Source organism: Miscanthus floridulus, chromosome 4, assembly GCF_019320115.1.
Source record: "Miscanthus floridulus cultivar M001 chromosome 4, ASM1932011v1, whole genome shotgun sequence".
Taxonomy (NCBI): Eukaryota; Viridiplantae; Streptophyta; class Magnoliopsida; order Poales; family Poaceae; genus Miscanthus; species Miscanthus floridulus.
This window is the reverse complement of record NC_089583.1, coordinates 99,713,969-99,721,775: the sequence shown is the minus strand read 5'-3', so window position 1 is coordinate 99,721,775 and position 7,807 is coordinate 99,713,969.

Genomic DNA, 7,807 nt, shown 5'->3' with positions numbered 1-7,807 from the left:
TGGGGATCATGAGCGCCTGGTTGAGGATTTCTTCAGTGCCGCCAACTCTGTAGCTTTCAACACCTAGGCCGATGATATTGTAAGCAAAGTGTTTTCCGACCCGTAGCTTGTAATAGGTGTTATTTAGCAAACAATTTCCTCATCTTGAGTGATTCTCCTTTGCTTCGTACTTCATATTATATGCATCACTTTGTTCATGTTTGCTTTGCTCCTATAGGCGATACACATCGTACCGGCTTTCCCCTTCAGGTTTATTTTTGCACTAGAGGCGATACCTTTCTGATATCGGCTATTAGAGTTGACGACCGAACAAATTGGTTATCAAGTATTAATCCAAACGCTAGGGTAATATTTCTTTAGATATTTTCCATTGATTGCTCTACTAAATTCTTCCTCTCCTCTTAGTGTTTTCAAAATATAAGCATTACCAGACACACAACGTTTGATCTGATAAGGTCCTTCCCAATTAGGTGACCATTTGCCGAACTTACTGTCTTTTGACCTGATCGGCAATTTCACTTTCCAGACCAAGTCTCCTTCAGAAAATTGCTTAATCTTGCCTTTTTTATTATAATATTTTGCAACCCTTAGTTTATTGGCTTTGATATTTTCAAGAGCACGCAGTCGAAGGCAACTCAAGTCCTCTAAGTTATCTATTATAAGATTCTTGTAGACTTCGACTGATAAATCATTTTGTAATATAACACACCTCGATCCAGTCTGAACTTCCTAAAGAAGAACTGCATTGTGGCCATACACAAGTTCATAAGGTGATGTTTTAATTGATCCATGACAGGCCATCCTATATGCCCATAGTGCCTCATTAAGCGTTGAATGCCACTTTCTTGGCTGTTCCTCAATCTTTTTCTTGATTAGCTTAATCATAATCTGATTGGATGCCTCTGCCTGGCCATTAGCCTAAGCATAGTAAGGAGAAGAATTTAGTAGCTTGATTCTCATACTGGCAGCAAAATCTTCGAACTCCTCTAATGTGAACATTGTCCCCTGATTGATAGTTATAGTTTGAGGAATCCCAAAATGATACACAATGTGCTCCTTGATAAAATCAATCATGTTCTTTGAGGTTACTGTCTTCAATGGATTTGCCTCAACTCATTTAGTGAAGTAATATGTTACTACCAATATGAACTTATGTCCTTTGCTTGAGGTCAGAAAAATCTAGCCAATTAAATTAATTCCCCAACCTCGAAACGACCATGGCTTGATTATTGGATTCATGGCCGATGCAGGCGATTTCTGGACATTACCAAAATGTTGACAATCCTAGAACCTCTTGTAATATTCAAATCAGTCTTCCAAAATTGTTGGCCAGAAATATCCAGTTCTACAAATAATCCACTTCATCTTATAAGCCGATTGATGAGCTCCATATATCCTTTCATGCACCTCGCCCATCAACACCTTAGCTTCCTCTTGATTTAGGCATTTGAGTAATACTCCATCGACTGTTTTGTAATACAGCTGATCATCCAGTAAAACATACTTGGTCGATTTATATCTTAGCTTTCTGGCAACTTTCTATGATGGATTTCTAAGGTAATCGGCTATCTCGACTCTCCAATCATCATTCGAGGTTTTACTATTTAGGACTTCTCGAAACACTCGATATCCTAATGCACTTTGAGCTAGATGATTAGTCTCTTGGTTTTGTGCTCTCGGAATATGTTGGAAAGAGATATGAAGAAATTCTTTGAGCAACTTTTGGCACTCGTCATCGTATCCTTTTAAAGTATCTTCTTTGCACTCATATAAGCCGATCAATTGATTAATAATTAACTATGAATCTCCAAATGCCTCAATTGCTTTGGCCTTTACTTCATGAAGAAGTTGAAGTCCCTTAAGAATAGCTTCATATTCTACTTGGTTGTTGGTAATCATTGGTTCAGTTGGAAGAGCAAACTCAAAACTTACCCCCCGAGGCAAAATAATAACAAGACCAATGCCACCACCTTGCTTGCAGGATGATCCATCAAAGAATAACGTCCAAGGCATCAACTCTATATAATCAATGATTGGCTTATGATGCTGGGTGATAAAATCATCCATTATTTGTCCTTTGACTGCTTTAGCAGATTCGTACTTCAAGTCAAATTCCGATAATGCGAGAATCCACTTTTCCACTCTCCCATTCAGTATTGGCATTGATAACAGGTGCTTAATCACATCAGCCTTGGAAACAATCGTACATTCGGCCGATAATAAGTAGTGTCATAGCTTAGTGCAAGAGAAATATAAGCACAGGCATAACTTCTCGGTGGGAGAATATCTTGTCTCTGGATCCAAGAGTCTTCTACTCAGATAGAAAACAACTCACTCTTTTTCTTCAAACTCTTGCATCAAGGCCAACCCAATTGTCTTATCATCAGCCGATATGTACAACTTAAAAGGCTTATCTTGCTAAGGAGGGACCAGCACAGGTGCACACTTCATGTATTCTTTTATTTCTTTAGACGTCTTTTGTTGTATGTCACCCCACTTAAATTCTTGATCATTTTTCAACTTCAACAAGGGAGAAAATGGTAGAACTCTTTCCGACAAATTTGAAATAAATCTTCTGATGAAATTAATCTTACCAAGTAAAGATTGTAACTCTTTTTAGTAGTCGGGGGAACTGCCTCATTAATTGCTTTCGTGCTTTTTTGACCAACTTCGATTCCTCTCTCGTGGACCATGAAACCCAAGAATTGTTCAGTTGATACTCCAAAAGCACATTTATTGGGATTCATCGTTAGACCATGTTTTCTTGTGCATTCTAGAGTCTCCCGCAAATCAGCTAGATGCTCTTTGTACCCTTTGGATTTTATCATCACATCATCAATGTAGATTTCAACAATCCTACCAATCAACTTATGAAAAATATAATTCATCACCCTTTGATAAGTTGCACCGGCATTCTTCAGACCAAAGGTCATCACAACCCACTCGAATAAACCGATTGCGCCAGGGCACCTAAAAGTGGTCTTTGCTATGTCTTCTTCAGCCATGAAAATTTGGTTATATCCTGCATTGCCATCTATGAAGCTAATAACCTTACGCCCGGTTACTACATCTACTAACATATCAGCTATCGGCATCGGATAAGCATCCATGTGTGTGGCTTTGTTTAGATCCTTGAAATCAATGCAAACTCTTAATTTTCCATTTTTCTTATACACAGGGACAACATTCGATATCCACTCTGTATATCGGCATGGTCGGATAAACTTTGCTTCCAATAACCTTTTAGTCTTCTTTTTGATATCATCAAGCATGTTTGGGTTGAATCTCCTTGGAGCCTGTTTAAACTACCGATATCTAGGTTTGATTGGCAACCGATGTTCGACAATTGATCGGTCTAGACTAGGCATCTCATAGTACTCCCAAGTAAAATAGTCTTTAAATTCCTTTAACAAATCAACTAACTCCTGTTTATACTTAGGATCCAACTTGGCACTTACATACGTCGCCCTAGGTCTATTTATAGAACCAATATCTACTTCATCTAATTCATCGACCGACGTGAAACCATGTCCTAGTTTGCCATCTGTAGAATCTATTGGATTATCTGTTAAGAAAAATTTTCAAAGCTGACTGCTTGGATTGGCTGTTGGCTTTCATCGTTGATTCTAATGAAGCCTCCTTCCCATAACTTGCTAGAAAAGCATTCAAAGTCTCCTAATTCCCAAAAGACTGGATCGGCTGTTGCGATGCTCACAGACTCATCAGCGTGAACCAGTTCGACATCATCTCCATGCCATTGAATCAAACACTAATGCATGGTCCATGGTACACAACAGTTCGCATAAATCTAATCACGACCAAGGAGCAAACTATATGACCCTTTTACATCGATGACAAAGAACGTGGTAAGCAGAATCTTACTCCTGATTGTTAGTTTGACGTTCAGTGCACCCCAGGTCTTAGACGCATTACTTCCAAAGTCCTTAAGCATTATGTCAGTCTCAATCAGATCTCCTGGTCTCTTGCCAAGCTTGCAAAAAGTGGTGTAATGCATGAGATTGACAGAAGCACCTCTGTCCACCAGCATCTTGTTCATCGGCTTCCCATCAACAAAATCTTTCATATATAAAGCTTTTAAGTGTCAATGCTTGACTGGTTTATCAAATATTGCTTGCTGTATAACCGTCCACTTGGCAACTATCTCCTCATACTCTAATTCATCAAAATCCAAATAAACTTCTTGATCTGCCGGAGCTCTAAATTCTGATGGCAACATAAAAGCCATTTGAATATTAGCTGATGGTTGCCCTCTATCGGCTGTTTGCTTAACACGCCATCCTTGAGGTTTATCGGATGCTTGAGCCTGTTCCAACTCTCTATTCCTTAGGCATTGCACCCTTCTCTTCTGGCTTTTTGTCAAACCTCCTGGACACCATTGGTCTTCCTGCCAAACATATTTTCTCTAGTTGCCTTCTTCTTCATAATCAACCTAGTTTTAATCAACAACTCTTTTTCCAAGTCAATTATGAACACTTCTATTTTTTAAACGCCAATCTATGTTATCATGATGATATGCATCTTGAGCATGGATAGACCGACAGTTGGTTTGAGATTGCCTAAACTCCCAATATTGGTCGCTACACTCTGGACAGTCATTCTTGGTAGGCAACTTTAAACCTTCGTTCCAGCAATGTCTGAATAAAGGACAATTCCAATATGATTCAGCTTGCTTTCTTTCATACCTCTCTTTTTTCTATTGACACTGGTGTTCTTGCTTTTCTAACCAACGCTGATAATCCCTTTCCTTTTGCCGCTGCCATTTATTCAACAAAATTCAAGATGTAACCTGCGGCTTTGTTGCCCCTTCTTTTGATGTTTCTCCCTGCTCATATCAGCTCTTTTGTTTGTCACAACGTCTTTTAATTTCTCTGTATTCGTCAGCTGATATTTGCTTCTCGGGATCGATCGTTCCAGCTTCTCTTGATTTGGTTGATGTTAGGACCTTAGTCTTTCCTTTGAGCGGCCTAGCATCGACCATGTTTTGATCTCCTAGGAAAGGATTATCATCAATTTTCATTTTCCAAGGCATATCAAATTTGAGTCTTCCTTGCTGAATAGCCCTCTGTATATGCTGCTGAAAAATTCTACATTCATTAGTGGAATGATAACTAGCGTTATGGAACTTGCAGAACTTCTTATTCTTCAACTGATCAGGGGGCAACATAACATGATTATCGGGCAACTTGATCTGTCCCTTCTCAAGCAAGAAATCAAAGAGCTTGTCTGATTTTGTGACATCAAAGTCATAGCTCTCCTCGACTCTTCTTCCCCAAGGATTTGGTACCATTACTATCTTTTTGCCCTAATTCCATTCAGCCATAGCAACCTCTTCTTCTTCATCTTCATAGACGTCATCGACTGAGTATGGATTATAAGCTTCAGTCACTATGGTAATCTTCTAGAATTGGGTATCTCTGCGCATACTCTGGAATTGGCTATTGAGCGCTGCCACTCGTTGAGCCAATTGACCTAGGTTGTCAAATTCTTGTCCTAGCAATTTTTCTTTCCATGTTGGCAGCATTCCTTGAATGGCCAAAGCAGCTAGCTGATCATTAGCCAAGTTTAATGAGAAGCACAAATTCCTAGTCTCTCGAAACCTCTAAAGAAACTCAGTGCATGATTCGTTAGTTTTCTACCTTATAGTTGTCAAATCGGTAATCTTCTTTTCTCTAGTCCTAGTATAAAAATATGTATAAAATTTCTTTTCTAGGTCAGCCCAATTGGCAATGGAGTTGACTGGTAGTGATGAAAACCAAGTGAAGGCTAGCCCTGATAGTGACAGGGAGAAGAAATGAGCTCGATGGGCTTCCTCAACTAATGTCTCTCCCAATTGTGTAAGATACCAACTAACATGTTCTATTGTGTTTGTGCTATCTTGGCCAGTGAACTTAGCAAACTCTAAAAGCCTATAATTTGTAGGAAGAGCAACCAAATCATACCATTATAGATATGGGTGTTTGTACGAAAAGGGCAACCCTTTTGGCTTCAGACCGAACTAATTCATCATCATCTCGGTCACCTTTAGCAACAACTCATCAGCATGCAAATTTGGATTTCTCTACACCTACTGACCCATCTGTGGATTGAAATCCTGTGTGCCTTAATACCTTAGATTCAGAATCATGTGAAGGGTGTTATAATCTATGCCATAATGATACCCTTGTGGAATCTCTATCTACTGGGTCCTTTGCTGATTTGCTGCTTGAAGTCTCTAATTATAGACATGAGGATCTATATCTCTATGGATCCTTTGAATTGATGGTGCTATTTTTTGAGTCGACAACGGTATGTGGCTCGATGTGCCAAAATTAATCACCTGGTTCTAACCTTGCCCCACCGGCTATTGCACATGCTACACTGACGATCTAGGATTATACTGTATCTGATTCGTAGTAGTACCTTGAGCTTGTTCGGATGAACTCTGAACTGCCTGGACATCATCATTACCAGCTAGTGCTGCTTCTTGATGGCTGGTATCGACTTAATTAGTCCCTTGGGTCGACAGATGCGGAATATTGTAATAAGCTAGCCCAACCTGACCAACTGGAAACCCATGAAATACCTCTTTCATGGCATTGTGGAATGTGTCTAAGAAAGTTTTATTATGGTTGATATGGCATCATGAATAGATTTGTTTACAGCTTCCGTGAAGAAACACCTATCTTCAGCTTCATCTGCATCTGTCTGCCCATGTAATAGAACTCTTGGCAGTGGATATTTCTAAACAATTGTATTGTCATGTGTTTTGGTGTAGGACAACAGACATTTGTTCTGAAATTCTTCTATAGCTTTGCTGATGACACCTTTATCTCCATCAGGTAGGTCTTCGTAATGTACCATAAGGATGTCATTGTTGTTGTAAACCGCCATGACGATTGTGGGGTCCCACCGGGCGTGCCAGAATGTGTGTCGACACAGAAATTTCATCCCGTGCTGAGGGCACACGAGCAAGCCAAAAGGGTCTACTTGATGGAGCTGTAGCTCCGCCTAGCTTCAACGCAGGGGTGGTCGATCCTGTATACTCCTCCTGAGATGTGCCAATCAATTTAACCCTACAATTAACAAGGAGAGAAAGCGAATCAGTAATTTAAGGCAGAACATGTTAGTGTTACCAGACAGTCCCAAATGTATGGCTCTAAGAGCCGATATGAAAGGAGATCGACTAAATAGTCGATTCCAGCATATTCATAAGAATAAATCAGTTAAAGATCATGGGGTTGTGGAAGGAAAATTGGTTATCATTTAAGATGAATATTATTATTTAAACAAGTATTAGTCAATGGCAATAGGATGTTATCAATAATCAGTTTATGTTGAGCCAATGACTGCAAGTAACTGAATTCCTTTTCATATGAAAGAAGTAGCTCATCATCATTTAACCATTTAATAAAGGTAAATCTAATAAACATGTTAGACCTCATCTATCGCTATGACTAGTGGGGAATGAGGCAGAATCATGCAGGCCATAGAAACAATAATAGATTCGACGACCCTAACTTATTACTAATATTAGTGGGGCATGAGGTAGAATTATGTAGGCCGTAATACAATAATAAGATCATGGGGCTAACATATCTTTCAACCTATCCTTACTTCAACGGTCTCGTGACATGAACTGCATATGTGAAAGTGCTCGATATCGGCTAAAACAGTCGATTTAGGCATAGCGCACAGTTAAGGTCATGCCCTATCAGGAATGGATCTACCAAATAACGATTCCCACTCCACGGTGCTAACAGTGGGGTGTGAGGCAGAATCACACAGGCCATGATAACGGGCCACATAA